General features: G+C 38.3%; 1 protein-coding gene across 7 annotated transcripts in view; it reads right to left on the bottom strand.

Moving 5' to 3' along the window:
* SMYD3 (SET and MYND domain containing 3) overlaps positions 1-27,288 on the bottom strand; it is a 792,487-nt gene that overhangs the window by 747,715 nt on the left and 17,484 nt on the right. Inside the window, exon 1 of one of the 7 annotated variants that reach the window (XM_077901373.1) lies at positions 11,425-11,446. The exons of the other annotated variants lie outside the window; for them this stretch is intronic. The gene's annotated coding sequence lies outside the window, so the exon portion shown is untranslated. Of the gene's footprint in view, positions 1-11,424; positions 11,447-27,288 lie in introns of those variants that run through there. 7 annotated transcript variants of the gene reach the window in all.

Below are 27,288 nucleotides of genomic sequence, written 5' to 3'. Positions count from 1 at the left end.
AAAAAAAAAAATAGAGAAAAAAATACAGAATGAATTAAGAGTTAAAAATCAGTATCAAAAGGGGATGGTTCCTTCAGCCCAGGGTGTGATCCTGGAGTCCTGGGATCGAATCCCACATCAGGCTTTCTGCATGGAGCCTGCTTCTCCCTCTGCCTATGTCTCTGTCTCTCTCTCTCTCTTTCTCTCCGTGTCTCTCATGAATAAATATATAAAATCTTTAAAAAACACACACACACACACACAAAAGGGGATCAATGTTGTACAACAATGTTGTACAATATTGTTTTTGTCCTAAAAGCCACTGAATTGTTCACTTTAAAATGGTTACTTTAAAAAAAAATGGTTACTTTTATGTTATGCAAATTTTACTTTAAAAAGTAAAAAAAAAAAAACAAAAACAAAACAAAACACTATCGACCAATTACAATGTATTCCTTATTTAATCCTGATTTGAACAAACAAAAAATGAGAATTGGAAACATTTAAAAACTTAATGTCTAGCAATTTTAAAACAATATTGTTAATTATCTTAGTTATAACAAGATTTTGACTATTCTTTAAAAGAGCTCTATAACTCATGGGGCACTCGGGTGGCTCAGTAGGTCAAGCACCTGACTCTTGGTTTCGGTTCAGGTCCTGATCTCAGGGTCATGAGATTGAGCCCCATGTTGGGCTCCGTGCTCAGCAGGGAGTCTGCTTGGGATCCTCTCTTCCTCCGCCCCTACCCACCTGTGCGCAATCTCTAAAATAAATAAATAAATATTTTTTGAAAAGAGAGAGATATAAAAACATTTACACATCCAGCAATTGATGCTTGAGATGTGCTCCCTAATAACTGCATAAAGGCTTATTTTGAACTCCAACATCTGCAGTATTACTTCCACCGAAGCAAGGCTTTCTCAGGTGGTAAACTTTTTCATTCCACTGAAGTGTGTAACTCCAATCCTACCCTGCTCATCTCCTGAGGCAAAGGAAAGAAGTCACTCAGCGTGAATTCCCAACATACCTCCCTCTGCCTCCAGACTTCACCAGTATCTTCACCAACGCTGACCTCTTCCAAACAACCTAATGTGCCTTCACCAATCAATCTATGAAACTGCTTCCCTGCAAATCACTAATAACCCCTGGATTTTCAAATCAAAACAGTAGCCTGTTTTTTTAGTCTCAATCTATTCAACTTCTCTAAAGGATTTACACTCTATGAGCCACTCTGCCTTCTTGAAACTATCTTTTGTGGCATCTATGACCACCTCCTGTGTCATTTCCACTGTCTCTCCTCCACCATTATCCTGTTCCCCTAAGGGAACACAATGTTCCCTTAGACTCCTAACCTCCTCTCACCCAGAGGCCTCGCCTGGGCTATGTCATACATCCCTGTGATACCCACAATCAACTGCACCTGGCACAATACCTGAACCACTGCTCAGCAAATGTTTGTTGAAGTAAATACACACCCACACAGGCAATGTGGAGCTGGCAAGAGAAGGCAAAGGGACCAAACACAGAAACAGTAGCAGAAAGCAGACCTATTCAATGACACACACTCTAGTAAAAAATACCTAGAGAAACAAAAGGGGAACGAGGCACCAAAATCCAAAGAACTAACTTTCTTTGCAAAGGACCTAGTCATATACTAGTCTTTACAGGAAATGAATATAGACAAAGGAGAATTTCAATTAACAAAAATACTTTCATTATAGCATGTTTTTCTCCCATGCAATCAGGAGTTCTGATGCTTTACTATGCACCAGTGACACTACTCAGCTTAAAGGCAACTGAATATTTGCACTCATCTCTCAATTCCTGGCGCTGCATGCTTTAAAAATCTCAAACCTTTCTTAGATAAAGAGAATTTAACATATAAATATTATTAAGTCCTTGTCAAAATTATAAGAGGGCTATAAAATTGACTAATTTTAAGTCATATTTTTATACAATCACCAACTCTAACCAGTTTATTAAACAACACTCTAGCTGCTTTAGAATTATTAGGACTTCTCATAGAAAGATTAAATTACTTAAATCTCACAGATTTCTCACTTAAATTAACCCAGAAGTATTTAATGAAGAACTACTTTGCGAAAAGCATTGTTTATAGGCTTAATTAATATATCCATATAACTCCAAGTAATAAAAGTATTAAGCACCATTTTAAACTAATCAATAATTATTGGTCATTTAATGTTTAAGTATTACTCTTTCCCAGGTGGATCAGAGACTCTTTCTATATCATATATATCTCTGAATACTCCAATATCCAGTAATCACACAGATTCTTGAACTGTGTACAGTCTACACCACAAGAATTAACACAACAGTCTGTCATTTGTTTTTTCATTTGTTTACTTTAACAATTAACATAAGCTCGAGAAGGAAGACTGGCACTTGATCTCCCCTTTGCTTTCAGCCTGCCCGACATCTCACACAGTCCTTAGCACACAGTCAGCAGCTATTAACTACTTATTGATTAATCCAATTGTCTGTAGCCCTGTCACAGTGTTCCTCATTTCTTTATCTAAATATTTATTAAGTACCTACTATGCCAGTCTCTACATGAAGACCTAAGAATTCCTCTAACAGTAAATAGACACAGTTCCTCAGGAAGGTCAGAGTATGGTAGAAGACATAAATAAAAGAATGGGAAATCCCAACATAAAGCAAAGTGTGCAGAGTGCCTGGGTGGCTCAGTCAGATAAGCATCCAACTCTTGATTTCGATCCAAGTAATGATCTCAGATCCAACACTGTGTGGGTTCTGTGCTGGGGGTGGAGCCTGCTTAGGATTTTCTCTCCCTCTCTCTATGCCCCTCTCTCCTTCAATCACACACATGCTCTCTCTCCCAAAAAAAAAAAAGGATAAAGTGTGCCATGATGGGAGAAATACAGGATGCTGGGGTGCCTGAGTGGCTCAGTCGGTTGGGTGTCTCACTCCTGATTTCAGCTCAGGTCATGATCTCAGGGCCATGGGATCAAGCCCCATGTCAGGCTCTGCACTCAGTGGGGAGTCTGCTTCTCTCCCTCTTCCTCTGCCCCTTCCTACCACTCACAGTCACCCATGTACACTCTTTCTAAGATAAATAAATAAATCTTAAAAAAAAAAAAAAACAGGATGCTATGGAAAAAACCTAAGAGAAGCACTTAAATCAGATTAGGAGAGGCACAGGGAGGGTGCTGGAAAAAGTGCCATGTAAGCTGAAATGTGAAGAATATGTAGAAATTAGCCAGGAAAAGGGTATAAGGCAGGGGAGGAGAAAGAGAAAAAGAACAATATATGCAAAAGCCAAAGGCAAGGAAAAGTATGGACCATTTAGGGACCCAAAAGTAATTCAATTTGGCTGGAGTACAAAGATGGGGAAAAGAACGTCAAGAGGTCCAGCTGGAATGGAAAAAGAAGCCATAGCCATATTTGTCTTACGAACTATCCCAAGAGCAATGAAAAACCACAGGAGAGGTTGAAGGCAAGGGAGGGCCATGAGCAGATATTTATTTTTAGAAGAATCATTCTAGATATGGGGAAAAGGAACTGGAGAGAGCAAGCCTCGAGGCAGGAAGACAGGCTGGCTGTAGTGACAGAGGAGGAGGGGATCATGAGAGCCGAACTAAGGAAGTAGCAGCAGGGTGCAGCAAAGTGGAAAATCTGAGAGCTACTTATGAAAAGGAATAATGAGAGCCTGGTAATGACGGGGTATAGCAGATGAGGGAAAGGGAAAATAAGGGATGGTAGCCAGGGTTGTAACCTGAGCAGGTGAGGTAAGACAAGAGAAAGTGGTATGGGTCTGAAAAAAAGATAAGGACTGGAATTTCAGAGTGAGGTTTAGGTGTCTGTGAGTCATCCAAGAAGAGATAACCAATAGGTTACCTGAGATATGAGTCTAGAACTAGGGAAAGCACTTGGAACTCAGATAAAGATATAAAAATCAATTATTCATAATAGCCAAAAGGTGGAACCCCAAATACCCAACAAATGATGAATAGATGAACAAATATGTTCTAGGAGATGGAAATTACTCAGCTATAAAAAGGAATGAAGGGGAGCTTGGGTGACTCAGTAAGGCAGTAAGCATCTGACTCTTGATTTCAGCTCAGGTCATAATCATAGGGTTCTGGGATGCAGCCCTCATTGGGTTCTGCAATCAGCAGAGAGTCAGCTTGGGATTCTCTCTTTCCCTCTGCCCCAAACCCCCACCTTGTGCATTCTCTCTGTAAAATAAGTAATTCTTAAAAAGGGTGGGGGAATGAAGTAATGACATGTGATACAAGAAGGATACACAATAAAAACTACCTAAGTGAAAGAAGCCAGACACATTTATACAGAATGTCCAGAATTGGCAAATCCATGGGAAGTGAATATATCTTACTGCTTGTCTGGGCCTCAGGAAGAGGGGAGGGTGGAGAGTGACTGCTGAAGGCTACAGCATTTCTTCTTCCAGTGCTTAAAATGTTCTAGTATTAGAGAGTGGTGAAGGTTGCACAATTTTGTGAATGTACTAAAAACCATTGAATTGTACATTTTAAAGAGGTGGGTGAGTTTTATGGTATGTGAGTTACATCTCAATTAAAAAAAAAAAAAAGGAAAAAAGTCATGGGTAATTGCTCCTATATGGAGCAATCCTCCTGCCAATAACAACTTGTAAATTCTGAGCAAAATACAAAAAGCAACTACCCAAAGGCACCTTATGGTATTTATGGCATATTAAAAGTTTTTACTGTGAAGCAATAGCTTGAATTTATTTTATTTTTTATAAGATTTATTTATTTGAGAAAGAGCGTGTGTGCACATGGGCACGTGAGTGGGAAGGTGGGCAGAGAGAGAGAGAATCTCAAGCAGGCACCACGCTGAATGCAGAGCCCAACCCTGGGCTCAATCCCAGAACCCTGAGGACCTGAGCCAAAACCAAGAGTCAGACATTCAACCAACTGTGCCACCCTGGAGCCCCTAAATTTATCTTGTTCATGCTCAAAGTTATGTTACCTAGATTTCACTTTGTTATTCTACAACAAGTAATGCAGAAATGTGGTACAAAAAGAGAACACTAGTATAGGATCCTAAGCTATTTTTTGAAAAGTACCAATAAATGAATGATGGGGTTCATGCTATGAATACGAACCTTTTACTTTGTCATTCTTGCACATCTAGTGCAAGGTATACACAGTGTACCCTACATTTTAATACTGTCTTGCTAATTCTAATGGAGCACTTCTATTCCCTACACTCCTCTGAACCTTGTGCATTATACCATTTCTATCCCTGTTTCACACATAAGGAAACAGACACAGGAGGTTAAATAACACCCAATGTGACAATGCTAGAAACTATCAGATTCAGAAACTCTCTCAACTAGTGCTTCTCAGACTTTAAGATGTACACAGATCACCTGGAGACCTTGTCAAAATGTATACTCTCATTATGTTGCTCCAGGGCTGGGCCTGAGATTTCACATTTCCAAAAAGCTAGGTCTACTTACACTAATGCTGCTGGTCCAGAGGCCAGGGCTATTAAGATTCTAAGCAACTGTGCTCTGCTGCCCAACTAAGCACTTAGAGGGTGGTATTTAACTTAGGACCTAGTGACCTAAGCAAAAAAGCATTGATATCCTAAATTCAAGTCTATGTGAAAAGTTTTGACTTACAATACTTTTCAGACCTACCTAACATCCACTTGATCTGTGCAATGTCCTTTTTCCTTTCTTAGGACAGAAACCTATTTCTCCCTATTCCCATGCAAATACACAATAAAAAATAAAAAAAAAAAACTCTTTCTTTTTTGGGGCTCTGGGAGGTGGGGATCTTTTCAACTTAGCATCTGACTGAATATTACAAGTAAAAACAGACACATCATTAAGACACAAAACTCTTGACTTATCCATTCTCAAATATGCCACAAAAAGCTGCAAATGACAGCTTGTCTCTGGATTACTCCAGCTCAGCAATTTTTTAAAGAAGGGATTACAAAATGAAAATGTTCCAACTAGTCATGTTTCTCTATTAAAAACAACATGCTTCAGGCTCTTGCACTTACAGACATCTCTGATGTGAATTGAAAATGATTTGCTTGTTTGAATCTAGGCCAACATTAAAATATGGTTAATTTGTAATACACTTAAACCTAATTTCTCTATCTCAAAATCAAGCTGTTTCTAAAAATTATCTTGTAGTCTCTTTTAAAGACTATTCAGAGTTTTCTTTGTTTATGCATTGTTTTTCCTCCTTAAAGGATACCTGAATAAATGTAATCAAAGAATTTATTAGATTTTGAAATTAAAATGTAGTCTTATTGACCAAATTAACTATAATAGCTTTCTCTAGCAGGTATCTTACGTTTTGAAAATGCCCACTTTCTAAAATCACCAGTTACCATGATTGTATTCTAATGTTCATTTTGAAACACGGAGAACCACTTGAAAAAAACGGCAGAGGGAACTCTTATTTACAGCACACTTGCCAGAGCATAGGTACAAGCCAGGCAGTTGGGAAGACATGGGTTTATGACAGCCTTGAGTGACTATGTAACCTACGGGCAAGTTTTCCTAAACTTACTAGGTCATATAGTAAACACTCAATTACATAGTTATTATTGCAACAAATATTATAGAATCCTTTTTATAAAAAAGAAAATGAAAGCCCATGGAATTTATACAACTCGTTGAAGGTCACATAATTGAAAAAGCTAGAATAAGTCCAGCTATCTGACTCCAAAGCCCAGGATTTCTCCTCTGACCCATATGCTGCATTTCTAATGTGGAGTTATCAATTGCTTAGCTGAGATATCAAATACTTTTCAGGCACTAAGAATGGATCTTTAACATTAAAAAGCGTACACTGGTACTGTAGCACAAAAGCTACCTACACCTATACTGTTGGTACTAAGACAACCAATTATTAAGTATCAAGCACCTGGAGAGAAAGAAAAAACAAAAGTCAATCTCCAGTAACCTAATATATACTTTCTTTAAAAAAAGATTTTATTTAATCATTTGAGAAAGAGAGAGCACGAGGGAGGGGAGGGGTAAGGGCACAGAGAGAAGAAGAAGCAGACTTCCCACTGAGCAGGGAGCTCTCAAGGGGCTCGATTCCAGGACCCCAGATCATGACCTGAGCTGAAGGCAGGCGCTTAACCGACTGAGCCACCCACCCCAGCCCAATACATATTTATGTAACTAAGGGCAAATATGACTGAGAAAATTAGCTCCGAAGGCCCTCTCACTTTTCCATTCTAACAAACATCTGTTGAAAACCTGTGAGAACATGGTGCTGGAGACTGAGTTATAATATACCAAACATTATGACAAGGATTAAGACTAAAGACCAGGACAGCTTGAAACAAGAAAAATAAACTAACCTAAACCACAATAAAAGTATCTAATAACTGGTGCTTTAAGGGATAGATTTAATTTAATTGCATCTCAGGACATACAACACCTAAAGTACAGCTAAATACGGTGTATAAAGGTGCCAGCAGTGAGGAAGTACCTGTCTACGCATGTGCACGACCTATCCTCTATCCTGGAGGCAGGGCAGGGTCACGGTTCATAGCTTGGGCCTGCAGTCACAAAGACCTGACTTTAATATCCAGCTCTGTCGCTTAACAGCTGAGTGACTTTGGTCAAGTAATCTCTATTTAAGCTTCACTTCAACTGTCAGATGGGAATAAAAACAGCACTTATTTTAAAAGGTTATTCATTTAGCACACTTTTATTGAAGCTACAGCTTGCCATGTGGCATTGTGCTAGGCAGAGTGGGTTAGGTATAAAAATGCATGTGCTCAGCATATGTCCAGAACAAAGTAGGGATTTTTGTCTGTATTGTTCCCTGCTGTAGCCTCAGACCTAGAACAGCAACAGATATGTAGAAGACTTGCCATAAATATTGTGATAACTATGAATAAAGTGTATATGTTTTTATGTGATTTGCATATATGAATACATTGGAAAAATGCCACTTGGGATGAAGTCTAAGGAAAAATGTACCTTTTTTTTAGTTTAAGTCTGCTCGAGGTTACAGCAGGTATTACAAACAAAATGGGAATTTGTTCAAAGCCAGAGATCTTAAAAATATACATTTCTAACTGCAACATTTAAGAATAATAAAAAAATCTGCAATAACTGCTATTCAAAGGAAATAGTATGATTTGTAGGAAGAGCCAAGGATCACCTATATAAGAAAATTCAGGCAAAATTACTATACTAGATATCCTAGTAATTTCAAGGATATTTCCTGACTTGGGGAAATTGTCATCTAAAATGTGTGAATGGAAAATAAATAAATAAAAATAAATAAAATAAAATGTGTGAATGGTACTTTTATCAAGAAAAATAATAATTTCTAATTCTCCCTATTATCGGTCACAGCCTAAAATAATTTAGTCAAAACTTCCCTAAATGATCTGTGATACAAAGCATACTGCTGGAAAAAGAAGTTTCCTATTGGTTACTCACCCATTCCTACACAGGGGGATAGAATATAAAATGTGAACACAGGCTGTGGTTGGAAGGACTCCTTTTTAGAGTTAACTGTATAATTCTTTTTTTGCTAGGACAGAATTTTTAAGTGTTCTGTTAATTGGGGAACACATACAATAGGTGAAATCAAATTCCTAAAGTTCGGGACGCCTCGGTGGCTCAGCAGTTGAGTGTCTACCTTCGGGCAGAGTGTGATCCTGTGGTCTGGGATAGAATCCAGCATCAGGCTTTTTGTGGGGAGCCTGCTTCTCCCTCTGCCTATGTCTCTGCCTCTCTCCCTCTCTCTCTCTCATGAATGAATAAATTTTTAAAAATCTTTAAAAAAAAAACTCCTAAAGTTCAATGATCAATAAAAAGAATAAATTGTTTAGTGTCAGGTGGGTCAGAAACTATTCCCTCCCCCACGCCCTATTTGGATTCAGCCTTCTTGAACATATACACTTGTTCAGGTCTCTCTTTTTTAACATTTTATTTATGTTTTTCTAAGTAGGCTCCATGCCAAATGTGGAACCCAATGCAGAGCTTGAACTCATGACTCTGAGATAAAGACCTGGGTTGAGATCAAGAGTTGGACGCTTAACCAACTGAACCACCCAGGTGTCCAAGTCTCTCTCTCTTTTTTTAAAGATTTTATTTATTTATTCATGATAGACACAGAAACAAAGAGGCAGAGACATAGGCAGAGGAAAAGCAGGAAGTTCCATGCAGGAAGCCCGATGCGGAACTTGATACCGGGATCACGCCCTGAGACACTCAATGGCTGAGCCAACCAGGCGTCTCTCTTTTTTTTTTTTTTTTAAGATTATTCATTTGAGAGAGAGAGAGAGAGAGAGAGAGAGAAAGGAAGAGACAGAGTACACGTGTGTGCGCGCACGCACAACCATGGGGGAGAGGGGAGATGCAGAGGGAAAGAATCTCAAGTAGACTCCCTACTAAGCATGGAGTCCAACACAGGGCTGGATCTCATAACCCAACACCACAATCTGAGCCAAAACCAAAAGTTGGACGCTCAACTGATTTAGCCACCCAGGTGCCTCCAAGTCTATTATTTTTAATAAGAGAAGTTCAGTTCCTGAGACTCCATGTGAGATTTTTGTCATGTATGTTTAAAATACCTTTAACTGAACATTTTATAAAATAAAACAGTAAACATACAAAGAAGTAAAATGCACCTTCAAGAACTCATGAACCAGCTTCAACAATTATCAACATCTTTTTTACCATGTTAAAGTATTTCAAAATCCTTAGCAAGATAAGACTAATAAATTCATGGGAACCATAGCAATCAATCCTCTTTTGCTCCTCCCACTCTACTTTGGGCCTGATAAAATGAAAGCAAATCTCAATGTAATCCAAGTAACCTTGGTCCCACCCTAAGGATCTCTGTATATCTTAGTCTTTAAAATAACCAACAGGGAAACAGTACCATACACACATTATGGATATAATAAACCTGCTGCAGATACCATTCGGTCCATAAGCAATCTCCTTTCTCAGGAGCTCAAAAAACTTCTATAACTTCTAACTGTTCTTCCATAACATCAAAGCGATCCTCAGTTTGCCATCAGAAGGAATTTTCTGAGACAGGCCCAGGCATACAATCTTTATATGAATGGTCTCACTGAAGGTTGTTGGGTGTAAAGCTATGGTAGTCCTAATCTTCAATGTTACAGATTAGACACTTATTACTCCATAAACTGATTCATCAGGCATCTAATATATATCACATACGTATGCATCCACGTGGTACAAGCTGGTATCTTATTTCTTAGATTTTTTTTTCACAGCTACAATGCCTGGTGGACCACTGTACCCCCATTCCTGGCCTACACCAGTAGTAAGTATAAGCCCTCTGCCTCACCTCAGATTAGCAGCCACTCAGAGGTTTAAGTACACGTCCTCCAACACATCAGGAGATAAACAGCTATTCAATCTCAGTCCAGCAACTTCTACACATCGAACAAACACATAACTTTAGCCAATAAAGTTTCTTTTTTTTTGACACACAAAATAGCTTCCTTTATTGATGTGGAATTAAAACACAGCAAATTATTTTCTAAACAAAAATACTATGGATGATTACAAAACACCAAAAACCCACTGGCATCAAACCAACAACTATCACTGCATCTTAACTTGAAAGCAGTACCTGGCAGATAGCGGACAGCACAGGAGCACAGCTGTTACTGTGCAGTGGGAATCTCAAATACTGACTGTTTAGCCAATAAAGTTAAGGTAACAAGTTCTACATGTTTTATAAACACAGTAACTTAGGATACAGTGAGAAACAAGTATCACTCCAATTTCAGGTCAGGGAAATCAAAGCTGTATACTTCTCAGTAAGGGAAATGTCCCCTAAAAACTTAGAAAACTGCCAGTCTGGGACAAAGAAAAGAAAATATTGTACTATAAACAAGGACGAACCAGGGAACCTCCAAGACTCCTAAGAGTGTATGGCCATATAAGTAGTTTTCCCAAAGAGATCAAACTGTTACCCCAAATTTCAAGTTTATTCTGATTTAGACTGTATGTTCTTATACCACCAAGTTGATCTCCATGCCCCACTCTTGAACCTAAATAAAACCTACTTGTACTTAGAAAGGATTTAGTGTTCACAGCAACAAAACTAATTTTCCACTACACCCAGATGACTCTTTTTTAATTTTCCTTTTTAAGTTACCGAAGTTAAGGTAATCAAAGAAGGATTTCCCCCTTGATGATACGTATACCTCAGTTGATGTGCTTTAATATTACACTAAGAATTAAGCTGTTGATAAGTCCTTTAAATCCGGTATTCTCATAAAACATTCACATTAATTCAAGCAAAACATTAAAGAGCATTACATAATGAGTCAGACTAAAATGGCAATGAGAGAAACAACCATTAAAACACCCAGAGCACCAGTTTATCACAAGTTATCATTCACAGCATGAAAATGTTTGAAGACTAACATCAAAATACTTACCTGAGCCCCCAGAAGTACCCTATTCTTCCTCTTAAATACACAACATTTAACAAAGTATTGTTGCAGGCAAATAAAAGACTTCTCTCTCTAAGAATGAAACTTAAGAACTTCTTTGGGAAAAACAGTCACGAAGTTATCTCTACCACTGACCTACAGCTTAAGGGACCACTTATGGAAGTGTGATTATGTAATTCTGTTCTCTAATACAACTGTGACTCTTACATCAGCTTCCCACAAGAACATGGAGCAATTAAAATGGGACAGCACAGAAAGAGATATATTCATACCAACCATTAGCAACTACAGAGAACAGTAATCAGTACCTCTTTCTTTTTCTTTCATCCACCCTGTTATTTGGGGCCTTTCTGATAAAAGGAAAGAAAATTTCAATGCAGTATGAGTAGTTTTATGGTTTAGTCCAAGTAATATTTCATATTTTAATAAGTCTAACATTGGTTTTTCACTATTTTAACAGATACCGTTCAAAAAAATATCTTAAAGGTACTGAAGAACACAAAAATACCTAACTTCAACCTAAATCTCATAACTATTGGACTAGCTATCTATTGCCAGAAAGGGTTTTATGTATCCAATCTTGTGTGTACATATTTTCTAAACTCTGAGAAATATGTTATGATCAATATTATTGCATCACAGAATGTATCATTACTGTTGAATCTAGTAAGTTTCCAACAAGAATGAGAAGTTTAATTGGTAATAAACATCATGGGTTCTGAATTCAGACAGAATTAGCTATATAACTTGATCAGGTGATAGCCTATCTAAATTTGTTTCCTTACCTATAAAATGGGAATAGTAGGGATCCCTGGGTGGCTCAACAACACCTGCCTTCGGCCCAGGGTGTAATCCTAGAGACCCGAAATCGAGTCCCGTATCGAGCTCCCTGCATGGAGCCTGCTTCTCCCTCTGCCTGTGTCTCTGCCTGTGTGTCTCTCTCTGTCTCTCATGAATAAATGAATAAAATCTTTTTTAAAAATTAATTAATTAGTTTATTAATTAATTAATTAAAAATAAATAAAATGGGAATAGTAGAAATATCTATAGAAACGTCAAGAGATTTTGCAAGATTATATGAGATAATGCACATGAAAGCCCTTGGCATCGTGCCTGACACATGACAAGTATTCTGTGTTCTCATCATCCTCTATACTGATTACTATCACAATAAACAATATCTCAGGCATTGTATTGATATTAAATACTTTTTTTGAGTATTAAATACTTTATCATAGGTTTTACAATTTAGTCCCTTCAGCAACAGTCTATAGTAGGTGGTTTTATTATTTATATACTTATTAATTATATTATTTATATGTCTATTATTATTATCCTCATTTTACCACTGAATAAACTAGGTTCAGCTAGCAATTATGGTAGGTGGTTTTATTATTTATATATTTATTATTATTACTATGTATTATTAATATACATATTATTCATATATTTATTATTATTGTCCTCATTTTACCACTGAGTAAACTAGGTTCAGCTAGCAATTTTCCATGTTCATATAATCAATAAATGGCATAACTAGAATCTGAACCAAAATCTAACTGACAACAAAGCTCCTTAAAAGATATGACATAAGTATTAACAGGTTCAAATTCCTCTAGAATAAGTAACAGCAGATTCATTACCCAAAAGATGTTACAGGTGATATTCATACAAATAACTACATTAACTTCGGAGTGTTTTATCCAAAAAGAGAAGCCAAAACTAAATTCCAACTCTAGATTTATAAATCTTCCATTTCTAAAAACAATTTCAGGAATGAAGGTGATAATTACAATACATCACATTTACGTAATGCTTTGATACAGTAACTAATTTGATTTTTCACTACATTCCCATGTGTATCATCAGTAGGAATTATCACCTCCATGTTGTAAATAAGGAAAAGGAAAAGTCACAAATCTGATTAAAAAAATGGACAAAGGACTCAGGCCTAAGTCTTCTGCTCCAATACAGAGCTATTTTTCACTATATCATGTAGACAAATAGATGGATAAATACTAATTAAAAACTAATCTCAGGGCGCCAGATGGTTCAGTCAGTTAAGCATCTGCCTTGGGCTCAGGTCATGATCTCAGGGTCCTGAGATCCAGGCCCGCTTAGGGCTCCCTGCTCAGCGGGGTGTCTGCTTTTGCCTCTGCCCGTCCCCCTGCTTGTGCTCTCTCACTCCCTCTCACGCTCTCTGACTCTAGTAAATAAACAAAATCTTTTAAAAAATTAAAAAATAAGGGATGCCTGGGTGGCTCAGCGGTTGAGCATCTGCCTTCGGCTCAGGACATGGTCCTGGAGTTCTGGGATTGAGTCCTGTATCAGGCTCCTGCATGGAGCCTGCTTCTCCTCCTTCTGCCTATGTCTCTGCCTCTCTCTGTGTCTCTCGTGAATAAATAAATAAAAATATTTAAAAAAAAAATAAAAATAAAAATAATCTCAAAAAAAGGTAATCTCCCCCCCAAGAAAAAAAGGTCACACATCCTCATTTTCATCAATGATCACAGCCTTAAGAGACAAAGCAATGCTGCAATTCTCCAAACTATAACATTTAAAGAAAGGAGAACAGATTTAGAGGAGTATACAGCATAACACTATTTAAAAAGGATGGCTACTGGACCTGTAAGGAAGACAGGGGATCAATCAGTACCCAAGATAACAAAATAAATAAAATTATCCACTTGTACTAATAGAAAAATGAAGGAAATATGGCTTACAACTGTATTGACAGATTCAATTTACATTAGGGAAGAACAGTCAGAATTGGTATATATTGGTGGCAGTGCAAAACAGTTCCTGCATCCAGAGCTTCCAAGGATGATAGAAAAATATTTAATAAGTATTGTTCAAATAACTAATTAAAATACAATGTAGTAAGTGAGATAAAAGATATAAGCTATGGGCAGCCAGGTGACTCAGCGGTTTAGCATCGCTTTCAGCTGAGGGCCTGATCCTGGAGACCCGGGATTGAGTCCCAGGTCAGGCTCCCTGCAGGTGAGTGACGGGCATTGTTTTGAGAGGTCCTATCCTGGTACTTTCATTTGTTCTTTCATCTAATCCTGTGAAACCATGAGGAAGATAGTATCCTTGTTTCATGAATGAGGAAACAGAAGCCCAGGGATTAAGATGGTGAAGATTAAACAACTAAAGAGAAAGAAAAGGAACCGAAGAGAAATTTCCTTTATCAGACAGCAGTTTTAGAGGAACTAGATGAGGCCAGCATCCTAAAAATCATTTAAAAAAAATAAAAATAACAGTAGATCAGAGAGTTTATCTTCTGTCACTCAAAGATACAGAGAAAAGGCCAATATGAAAAATTACAGGGCAGCCCGGGTGGCTCAGCAGTTTAGTGCCGCCTTCAGCCCAGGGTGTGATCCTGGAGAGCCAGGATCAAGTCCCATGTCGGGCTCCCTGCATGGAGCCTGCTTCTCCCTCTGCCTGTGTCTCTGCCCCTCTCTCTCTCTCTCTCTCTCTCTCTCTCTCTCTCCCTTTCTCATGAATAAATAAATAAAATCTTAAAAAAAAAAAGAAAAATTACAAATAACTGTTTAAATAACATTTAAAATGCAACTCACCTCTGTGTGTGGTTGGCTGTATGTGGGCAGAGAATAAAAGCACACTGGTATGAACTTATCTATGCTTGAAACCGACAATCTTTGAGCTTTAAGGCATTTTTAATAGGTGAATTAAATACTCATCTATAAATATTTATTTTGATATAAATGTTTAGGTAACCACATGGAATTACCATTTTGATACCAAGAATTCAGCCTGTGGCCCAAACTCTCCTAACCAGTAGTAAGTATAAACTGACCAAGAGTAGTAATTAAAGGAATGAGAAAGTTTCAGAAAGTATCAGGAACATATCTCACATGTAGTCTGTAAACACAGTGCTCTGGGAGATCCCTGGGTGGTGCAGCGGTTTAGCGCCTGCCTTTGGCCCAGGGCACGATCCTGGAGACCCGGGATCGAATCCCACGTCGGGCTCCCAGTGCATGGAGCCTGCTTCTTCCTCTGCCTATGTCTCTGCCTTTCTCTCTCTCTCTCTGTGACTATCATAAAAAAAAAAAAAACCACAGTGCTCTGATAATCCTGCAAATCTCAGTCACAAAGATATTTATTGGTCTGCATGTACGCTCAACACTGTGCTAGGCTCTGGAAACACATAGAAAAATAAGACTAGGTCCCTGTCCTCAAGGAAGCTAAAACCAGAAGGGAAATACTGACAAAACCTAATAATAAACAAATGAGGGACACCTAGGTGGCTCAGCAGTTGAGCGTCTGCCTTCAGCTCAGGTTGTGATTCCAGGGTCGGGGATCGAGTGTCCCACATTGGGCTTCTTGCAGGGAGCCTGTATCTCCCTCTGCCTATGTCTCTTCCTCTCTGTGTGTGTCTCTCATGAATAAATAAAATCTTAAAAAAAAAAAAAAAAAATGAAGAGCTAAATTATGTAATATTACCTAATGCCACAAATCAATGAAGGAAATCAATGACAAGTAAAACAAAAAAAGAACATTCATGAAGTATGAGTATCCATTATATACCAAATACTTTCACTTTTGTTACTTCTTTTAATTTTAAGAATAACCCTAAGAGACAGGGTTCAAGATGAAGAAAATCAAGTTCAGAGGCGTCTGAGTGGCTCAGTTGGTTACACAACCAACTCTTGGTTTCTGCTCAGATCATGATTTCAGATTTGTGAGATTGAGCCCCTCGACGGGTTCCTCAAGGAGTGTGGCATGTGTCTGCCATTCTCTCAATCCCTCCTGCCTCTGCCTCTCCTCTTCCCCCTGCTCTCTAATAAATAAATCTATTAAAAAAAAAAAAAAAAGATGAAGAAAACCAAGTTCAGAGCAGTTAGGCAGCTTGGCCCAACTCACAAAATGAGCAGAAATAACACAAGGAAATGACCAAAGAGGGGAGTCAGGGTTGGCCAGAGTCAGGCCAAACTAGAAAGAACCATTATTCACATTTGATGAGATGAGCCAGTTGGTAAAGGGATATTTAAGGAAGACTAAACAGTACTTCACAAAGCAGACAGAAGTAGGGAAGATTTATACCAAGATGGTATAAGCCCTTTCTTAGGGCCCTAGGAATGAGCTGTTCTGACCTGCCAGAGCTGGCCTGGCATTATAGCTATGCTCTGCTGCTGCCAGGCACTGTCACTCACAGGCACTGCCATCCTCCTGATGACTACAAATGATTTCACAGAGCATCAATGTCAGACAAAACCACTCTTTGGCCAGGATGGATCAAGACAAAAACAGGACCTCTCTGGAATCATGTCTGAACATGGACAAAATGTGAACATTGTCCAAGCCACAAAAATGATCTCCCAATCTGGTGACTACAAGTGATAGCTACTGCTTTACCAATCACAGCTGTAGCCTCATTTCACTCCTGTCTTCTAGTAGGATTTATTAAGATCCTCAATAATGGAATTACACCCACTTCGTGATGGCATCCAATCCAGAGTGAGATCCTACTTCCTTGATCCCTCCCCCAAATCACCTCACAAGCCAAATCCTGTAATAAATCCCTTCTAACATCCTCTAAAATACCCCCATAATTCCCCACAGTTAATAAACCCAACTTTGTTCAACTACAACTATGTTCCTGGTATTCCTGGCTGGACAGCAATGACAGAGATGGAAGCCTCTACCCTAGGCTGCTAGCAGTGGGAATGGAGCAAAGAACGAGACATTTCCAAGAAAGAATGAAAAGAACTAGTAAGAGATTACAAAAGAGGGGAAAAAAAGGTTGACTCCTGCACCACTTGGGCGGAGAATAGAGACATCAGACTAAAACATCATGAACTTAGAGTAGACCTGGTTGAATTAGCTCATTTTTTACACATAAAGGAAGATTTTTAAAAGATAAAGACAGAAAAATACCTGGAAGATAATTTAGAGATTAAAAAATAATGATGTGTATGGGTCCCACCTACAAAGATTCTGGTTTAATAGATCTTGAGGGTATCCTGGGCATCAGGATTTTAAAAAGCTCCTCAGGTAATTAAGTCAGCCAGAGTTGAGAATCATTATCTTAGAGAACATCAATGGCTCAGGGCTGGGAGGCAGAAGGAAACACAATGGTAAGAATGAAAAGAGACCTAAGGAACTATCCAGCAAAAATCAGAAATGAAAATATTGGCTTGAAGACTGAACAGAATTCCCAGGTACGGTGAGAACAATGAAAATGTTAAGAGTCTGCATTTAACAAACGACAAACAAACCAGACAGGTTTCAATGACTGGCAAACATGGTCAACTGGTAAAGAGCATTCGGCTTTAGCAAAATCTACACGTGGAAGATTTTAAATCCTCTGAGGCTGCCTGTGGAACAAACTACACATACTACCACAGATAGGTAATCACAGACAACTGTTTTAATAGTGTACAAATTAACGTGCATTACCACCACCACCACCACCACCACCACCACCACCGGGACTTTTCCAGTGGTGGTCCCACACTACCATCTAGTGGTCAAGATGGCATGGACTGATTTGAACTAGAAGCGATTTCTAGCGGGCTGTGAATTCAGCTGGTTACAAGAGAGGTGGTAAAGAGCCTAAATTCAAGGGTTTAACCCTAATGTTTTCCTCTAGAGCAGAAGATAGCCTTGAGGTACAGGGTGGTTTCTTTGGATGGTGATGAAAACGTTCTAAAATTGTGGTAATGGCTGCATAACATTTTATTGGGGTTTATGATTTTATCTATTTATTTGACAGAGAGCACACAAGCAGGGGGAGCAGCAGGCAGAGGCAGAGGGAGAAGCAGGCTCCCTGCTGAGCAGAGAACCAGATATGGGGCTGGATCCCAGGGCCCTGAAATCATGACCTGAGCTAAAAGCAGACGCTTCAACCAACTGACCCACCCAGGTGCCCCAGCTGCATAACATTTTGATGTACTTAATGCCTGAGTGATACATTTAAAAATGGATAAATAGCAAATTTTATGTTATTTTGTGTAACTTCGAGTGAGTGATCGGCATGATATATGAATTATATCTCAATATAACTGTTCCAAAAAAAGAGAAAGAGGAAATACAGATATGTTTCAAGAACTCTAGAAAAGGTTAACAAGGATGCCAGGAATCAATCAGTCCCTTCATTTCAAGCACACTTTGAAAACAGGTAAAACTGAGGCTAAACAGATGAAATTACCCTACTCACCAAGACAGTAAAAACTAGGCCAAAAAAAGGGGGAAATACTGACTGAATTAAAAGCTTGCTCTGGCTCCCAATCCTGAGACCTGATTTTCCTTCAGCTGGGTCCTGACCAGTGCCTATCTCTGGCTGTGCAACTTGCTACTTGGAGATTTCACCCATACCTATGACTTCAAACAGCGGTAGTATCATCATTATACCAACAATTCGAGCTCAAAACCCTACACTCATCCTTCACTCCTTCCTCACCTCATAATCATTCAATGAATTGGATCAACTCTTCTCTCAAAGGACCCATCTTCTTTTTTGGGCTACCACCACCTCCTAACTCAGGCCTTCATTCTTCATACCCAGAATAAAGCAAATTTTCTCTTAACTGGAATCCTCATCTTCAGTCTTTCTGCATCTTTCCTCTCACACACGTTCACAAAATCAGTACTGCTACACTAATCTTCTAGAATTCTGTGCACTTCGTACTGCTACTCAAAAATCTCTATGGGTTCAAAAAAAAATCTCTATGGGCTCCTCAATGCCTACAAAACAAAGTTCACATTCTTTTTATAGATTTTTATTTATTTATTTGAGAGAGAAAGAGCAGGAGCAGGAGGAGAGGCAGAGGGAGAAGCAGACTCTCCACTGAGCAGGGAGCCCCACACGGGGCTCAATCCCAGGACCCGGAGATCATGACCTGAGCCAAAGGCAGACACTTCACCAACTGAGCTGCCCAAGCACCACTGAAGTTCACATTCTTTAGCCTGATCATCAGGCCTCTGTATTCCACAATCTATTCCAACCTTATCCCCTATAACCTCCTATACAAATGACACTCCAATACAGTCAAATGGTCTACCAAAGAATCTATATGCATTTCCCCCTTAGCTACCACCTAGAGTCATTACCTGTGCCACTGATTTTCACTACTATCCTGTTTGGTTTTTTTTTTCTTTCCCAAAGGTTCACAACTCAGGTTATGCATCAGCCTCACCTGTAGAGTTTAAAGACATGGTCCAAAAATCTGGATATTTTTCAAAATTTTGCAAGTAAATTATTTAACAAAAAGTAAAACCCACCTGATTGATAGACCACCTTCTGTAAGGTGGTTATGTTTTCAGCACCTAAAGTATCTAAATATTATTCATTAAAAAACTTAAAATTAAAAAAAAAAACTTAACATTAAATTGCCCAGGGAAACCTTTACCTAAATATCTAAGCATTCTTTTCTTGATCACCTGTATAATAAATCTTTCCAATTAACATCTACTTCCTAATGAAAGGTAAACAGGGTAACTGAAAAATGCTAGTAAGAATTAAATTTTGATATATTCATCAAATTTATTTGTGAGAAACATAACCAATTCCAATTAAAAATTCAATTTAAGGGATCCCTGGGTGGCGCAGCGGTTTAGCACCTGCCTTTGGCCCAGGGCACAATCCTGGAGACCCGGGATCAAATCCCACGTCGGGCTCCCGGTGCATGGAGCCTGCTTCTCCCTCTGCCTATGTCTCTGCCTCTCTCTCTCTCTGTGTGTGACTATCATAAATAAATTTAAAAACATTTTTTTAAATTCAATTTAATACATTCTTGCCTTATATATGACAATCATTTAAATATGAACAGAACGTGCTAATATGAATGTCCAGTTTGAAATTCAACATGCAGAATTATTTATGGATACCCTGAGTAGCCTGAATGAACCCAGCTGTGGCAATTTCACCTTAGCCCTTGAATATAAAGAAGGGAGTCAATTAATATGAAAATGAAAGATAGTCATTGTCAAACCAGACTGCACATTATAATAACCTGGGGAGCTTTTAAAATTTCCACGTTCAAGTACACTCTAAACCAATTAAATCAGATCTCTAGGGTGGGAACCATGCACCAGTATTTTTTAACGCTCCCCAGGTGCTTCCAATGTGTAGCCAATGTTGAGAACCAATGAATCAGGAGAATCTCTCCCAGGTTCTAAAAATCTAAAGATCAGAACTATGCACAAAGAGGAAAAAAATTCCCAGAAAGCATGGAGTATTTCATAAGTAAGCTTCTTTCTCTTAAGTTATAAATGATTTCTATGTATTAAGGATATGTGCCTTTTTATTTTGCAAATATTTTCCTTAGTTTCTTGATTTCTCAGTTATAAATCAGTTCTTTGACAAACAGATGTTTGTTTGTTTTTTATTTTTGTGGTCAAATCTATTGCTCAAACTAACTCCCCCCACCCCTTATTTTTTCTTGAGGAGCCTGCTTCTCTGTCAGCCTGTGTCTCTGCCTCTCTCTGTGTCTCTCATGAATAAAAAAATAAAATCTTTATAAAAAAAATTTTTGCCTCAAAGACTAACAACAAAACCAAAACAATTTAAAAAAACAGCTCATGCTCTCTGGCTCTCAAATAAATAAAATCTTTTTAAAAATCAGTATTAACCAAGAAATATACTCTTAAGTGTTTAAAATTACAAATAGGTCATGTATGAAATAAAATGGTACCAAGTCAACTTTTAAAATGATATTTTATTTTACTGTAAACAAGTAAATAACTTTGTTAAATTGGTTGATTGATTGATTGGCTCCACATCCAGCACAGAGCCCAAAGCAGGGCCCAAAATCACAAGACCTGAGTGGAAATCAAGAATCTGATGCTTAGGGCACCTGGGTGGCTCAGTGGTTGAGTGCCTGCCTTTGGCTCAGGTAGTGATCCAGGGGTCCTGGGATCCAGTCCCAAATTGGGCTCCCCCATGGGGAGCCTGCTTCTCCCTCTGCCTATGTCTCTGCCTCTCTCTCTCTCTCTCTCTCTCTCTCTCTCTCTGACTCTCATGAATAAATAAGTAATTTTTTTTAATCAGATGCTTAACCAACTATGCTACCCAGGGCCTCCTCCCACCCCATTTTTACTTTTAAAATAAACTAAGATGTTTATCACATGCGTTATGTGATAACCTTTTCAGGAACTGTTCAGAAATATAGCTGTGTTGTGGGGGAAGCAACCATTTGAGTTCTAAGATTAAAACAAGACAGAATAGACAAGGTTATTCCACACAATCACATTTATTATTTTCATACTAGCAAGTAAAAATTACAGCAAAATCTGAGGGGGGTTTTCATCGCACAAAATATTTTGTAGTAATAAATCCGATTGTAAATATAGATCAATAGGCACAATTCTCTCCTAGATCATCACAAATTCAATTGACTACTAGTGTCATACATGAGTTTTTGCTTTTAAAGTGAATAACATGGTCATTATTAATAAGGCACTATTATAATAAATTTGCCCAATGTTTTTTCATTATGGTGAATTTTCTATAGTCATTTATGACAAAACTGTTTTTCTGTATCATATTCAAAGTAAAAGCTATGGTAAATATCAGAGGTTGAGAACAGTTTGGAAAGGACATTCATGAAGATGATTACTCAGGGATATTAAGTTTCAATAGCTGAAAAGTCACTACACTGAAAAATGCCTGTATGCTTTTAACCCCATTGTCCACCAGAGGGAGCATCACACCTAATTTCAAGTCTAAATAGGGAACTCCCAGATGGAAAGGAGAAATCATCTAAAACTTGCTCCACAAAAATTTCAGATGTAGCATATACAGAATTAAATATGAAACCAAATCATAGCATCCAAAAAATTCAAATGAAATATTTATCAAGTAACTAGACTGCTGAGAACTTTAGTACTTAGAGAAATCCATTCATGTTTAATGTAAATACACAAGTTACACAGACACCCTGAAATTATACACAGCAAAATATGTTGATTCAATAAGTCTGTGGTGCAGCACAAAACTCTGCAATGCGAACAAGTTCCCATTGATAATGATGCTCCTGATCCATAGAACACATGTGGTATAGCAAGAACTGATGACAATGTAAACTGAATTTCCAAACTCACAAATTTTAACTCTTACGTAAAATTAGGAAACCGATTGGTAAGGAGTGGAACCCTAAATTTGGGACACAAACTCATGAAACTTGATGCCTTGAGCTCCTAAGCTCTGTTGAATTCCTTTTCCCAGGAAAAACACTTGACAACGGTCTCCCTTTGCCTGAATAACCTGCAATGGTCTCCCCCTATGGTAAGTGCCCTGTGAAGGACCACTGACCTCCTATGGAACTACCTTCACCATCTCTCAGTGCTTTAGATCTATGAACAGACTCAAGTCCCAGGAGACCCCAAAGGATAAAGCTAAAAACAACCCACTAGTACACCTGTGTGGCTCAGTCAGTTAAGCATCTCTTGATGACAGCTCAGGTCATGATCTCAGGGTTGTGAGATTGAGCCCACATCAGGCTCCACCCTCAGCAGGGAATCTGCCTGATAATCTTCCCTCTACCTCTGCTCCCCAACCCCCACTTGTGCATGTGCTCTAATAAATAAATCTTAAAAAAAAAAAAAAAAAAAAAAGTGCAGGGTGCCTGAGTGGCTTGGTTGGTTAAGCATCTGCCTTCAGTTCAGGTCACGATCTCAGTCTTGGGACAAAGCATGCATTGGGCTCCCTGTTCTTGTGGAGTCTGCCTCTCCCTCTCCCTTTGCCCCTCCCCCCTGCTCCTGCCTGTTCTCTGAGGTAAATGAAAAAAATCTTTTTAAAAACGGGGGGGGGGGGGGGGGCAACCCATTAGGAGATTCATTACACACAAAAGAATTGCAAGATTCTGCCAATTTATATCCACAAAAACTTGAGGAACACATATGGGAAAAGATCCTAAGAGTGTTGAAATGTTGGATTGAGGTGGAAGATAATGCTAAATTAAGCTGAATTTATTGCTATGGTGCCCTAAGCAGAAATTGTGGATTCAACAGGTTGGCTCAAGCATGGGGAATTACGAAGAGTGTGCTTGGTTGGTTTACTGAAAGCTGGTCCTAAATAAAGGTGAAATGACATAACTTCTTTGGGTACTGAAATCTTCCTGATGGCCTAAGGAGGTCAGAATGCTGAGTGGACTTAACATGTAAGACGTGCTTACCCTTAACCATGTCCCTGGGAGGATCCAGAAAACATTCCATTCACCAAGCTAAGAGAAATATATTCGTGAGAGGAACCCTGAACCCCTTTAAAAGCTTGGTGATAAAAAAAATAATAATAAAATAAACAAAATAATAAAAAAATAAAATAAATAAAATAAAATAAAATAAAATAAAATAAAATAAAATAAAATAAAATAAAATAAAATAAAATAAAATAAATCTTGGTGATAGCTAGCCTTCATAGACCAGGAATAAAAATGGTAACTCCTGCCATCAACCTGAGCTCCCTAAATTGAGCAGGAAATGATGGGATCCTATGGTAGCAGGGACCAAGGGCAGTATTTCATCACCAAAGACAAGGTGGGAATGAATACCATAATGGCAGCCAAAACAGTACCCAGAAAGCGTTGAACTGCAGAGATCTCTGACACGAAGAAATCGGTGTCTCTAGAACTGAAATAGATGAGTAAACTAATAAAGTCTTGATTAGTGTAGGTGGAAAAACGCTAAATCTAGTAAACAGAAGTATGACTTAAATCACCCAAAAAATTAAGTTGTGACCCCTCTACCAACTCCCAGATTTGAGACATTTCCCAGACCGGGAGTCTCTGGAATTAAGGGAAGGTAAAATCTCCTTAAAGAATTCTACCACAAAAAAAAAAAAAAAAAAAAAAAAGAATTCTACCACAGAGCCAAATATGGATACTGTACATTTTCCACTAGGTTTCCCAAGAGAGATCAACAGCCACTTAATAAGGATGATTTTGTACTGGGGAAGAGGACATAACCAGACTTTGGGAGGTTTACTGGACACTCAAAGTACCATTTTGGGCCAAACTTTCAGGAATAGCAGCTTATAGGAAGTCAGAGGATCAATACAAATTGGGCTCAGATTTATCTCATAGTGGGTGCAACAGATCCTAAATCCACCTTGTATTAGATTCTCCAGTTTCAGAATACAGTTGGAACAAATATCCTTAACTATCAGAATTCCTTCTCTTGCGGTGCCTGGGTGGTTCAGTCAGTTGGGCATCCGACTTGATTTCAGCTCAGGTCATGATCTCAGGGTAGTGAGATGGAGCACAACCTCTGGACTCCACGCTCAAGGTGGAGTCTGCTTGGGATTCTCTGTCTCCCCCTCCCATTCTGCCCCTCCCCTCACTTGCATGCACTCTCACTCTAAAATAAATAAATAAATAAATAAATAAATAAATAAATAAATAAATAAAATGAATAAATAAAATGAATAAATAAAATGAATAAATAAAATGAATAAAATAAAATAAATATTTTTAAATACTATTTTATAATTATTTTATAAATTTTATAATATCTCTAAAATAAATATGAGCACCTTGGGTTGCTCAGTTAAGTGTCTGACTCTTTTTTTTTTTTTTTTTAATGATAGTTACACAGAGAGAGAGAGAGAGAAAGAGAGAGGCAGAGACACACGCAGAGGGAGAAGCAGGCTCCATGCACCGGGAGCCCGACGTGGGACTCGATCCCAGGTCTCAGGATTGCACCCTGGGCCAAAGGCAGGCACCAAACTGCTGCACCACCCAGGGATCCCAAGTGTCTGACTCTTGATTTTGGCTCAGGTCATGATCTCAGAGTCATGGGATCAAGCCCCACAGTACTGAGGCTCAGTACTCAGCATGAAGTCTGCTTGAAATTCTCTCTCTCTAAAATAAATAAATAAATTTTTAAAAATAAATAAAATCTTTTAAAAAATTCCCCTCTTATTCCCTTACCTATACAATAATGACTAGTATGGTATAAAAGTCCATGTGAAAGCCATTAGAACTGCCTTTACTTACCTAAACAGTAAACCAAAACCAATACTGCATTTCTGGAGGACTTAATGCAACCATCAATGATGTGAGAGATGCAAAGGTGGTGATTGCCTCCCACAACTTCATTTAACTTGTTGACCAATGTAGTAGATGGATCTTGGAGAATGACAGTGTGTTTTCAGTTGTGCGCAGGACAGTTAGGTGAATGAACTTGCTGTTGTCAACCAGGAATGGTTAAGGATGGTTAAACAGATATGCATGTTTGACAGGGGATGAACTGTGTGGCAGCTTCCGTAGTATATTGACATAGCAAGCTGGAAGTACAATTCCCAAAATTTCCTCTCTGTGTGACTCTAGGTTAAGGTTGTCCAAAAAAGATGTGTGAGATTTATAATGCAGAAGTGAAGCAACCATCATCTTCTGTAGGGTGTAGGGTTTGTGTAGGGTACCATGTACTGTTGCAGCTTGTGTACACTATCACTACCTAATGACTTGCCTTGTTGGTCTGGGACACAGCCAGGCCCTCTGCTCCTCCATCTCCCATGGTATCTCTTCCTGAACCTTCTCCAAGTTGTGGGGCTCAGTACATGAACAGTTCTGTGACAGAGCATTAGCAGTTTCTGCAGACCGTCAGCGTCACTGAGGGGGAGGCAGTAACACATACACACAGGTTTCAAGTTGTCATCAATAGTTCCAGCTGGATTGCCATGTGTTTTTTGCTTCCCCCAAGTTGACATCCGGCTTCTTTCTGCCAGCTCCACTGACTTCTTAGGGCCACCACAATTCAGAGGCAACAACATTTTTACCAGTTCCCACAATTATATAAGGTCTAACCTCTGTAATCCTTATTCCTTGGCCATTCAGTGATTCTGCTTCTCCAATAAAACCCTAAATTGATATAACCCCTTTCTAGAAAAACTGATCAGTCTGCGAGTCCTGACAGCTGGGAGACACCAAATGACCAAATATATAGACACCCATTGGGCAAGAATCTGAACACCCAGAGTTTTTTCAACCTAAAACTTTTCAGTGCCTCTTTCTTCAATATGACTCATCAAAAATGACCAGACACCTGAAGACAGTTCTCTTATCTTTCCTCTCCTTTTACTTTTATCACAGCAAGTGGGAAACATTCTCAAAAGTAGAGAGAATAGTATAATGAAACCCCACATATTCATCAACCAGCTTCAAAAATTATCAACACAAATAATCTTATATAACCTCACCAATACCTCCCAAATACATTACTTTTTTTAAATCAACTATATGACTTTAAAGTAAATCCCAGTCTGTCACCTCACTCACCATCTACCTCAAAAAAATAAAAACCTTTGATTGTTTTTGTTTTTTAACTTCTCATTTTGAAATAATTTCAGACTGATAACAAAAATTGCAATAAAGAATAAAGAATTCCATATGTCCTTCACAAGGACATCATATGATGCTTACATCTTAAATAATCAAAGAACAATTACCAAAATCAAAAAATTAACAACTGATTCTAATAATTTCTAATTTTATTGCATTACAATCAGAGAACATACCTGCTATTACTTGAGATTTGTTGAAACTTCCTTTATGGTCTAATATAAGGTACATTTTTTAAGAGTCCATGATTACTCAAGAATATGAAAACTCTGCAAAGTGTATAGTCTTCAACATATCTAATAAATGTATTAATTGCAAAACAAATTAACATTGATTCAGTATTGTTATCTAATCTATAAACCTTATTCATATTCATCAATTGTCCCACTTATGTCCCAATTTTTAATCCAGGGGCATACTTTGCATGCTTTGGTTTTCATGCTCCCTTGATGTCCTTTAATCTGGAATAGCTTCTTCAGTCCATCATTCAACACCTAGATTCATTTACAGGGTACTACTGCGTAGTTAGTGTATACTATCCCTCCAT

Source organism: Canis aureus, chromosome 6, assembly GCF_053574225.1.
Source record: "Canis aureus isolate CA01 chromosome 6, VMU_Caureus_v.1.0, whole genome shotgun sequence".
Lineage (NCBI taxonomy): Eukaryota > Metazoa > Chordata > Mammalia > Carnivora > Canidae > Canis > Canis aureus.
Note: the sequence above shows the minus strand (reverse complement) of the source record. Positions and strands in the feature narration are given on the sequence as shown.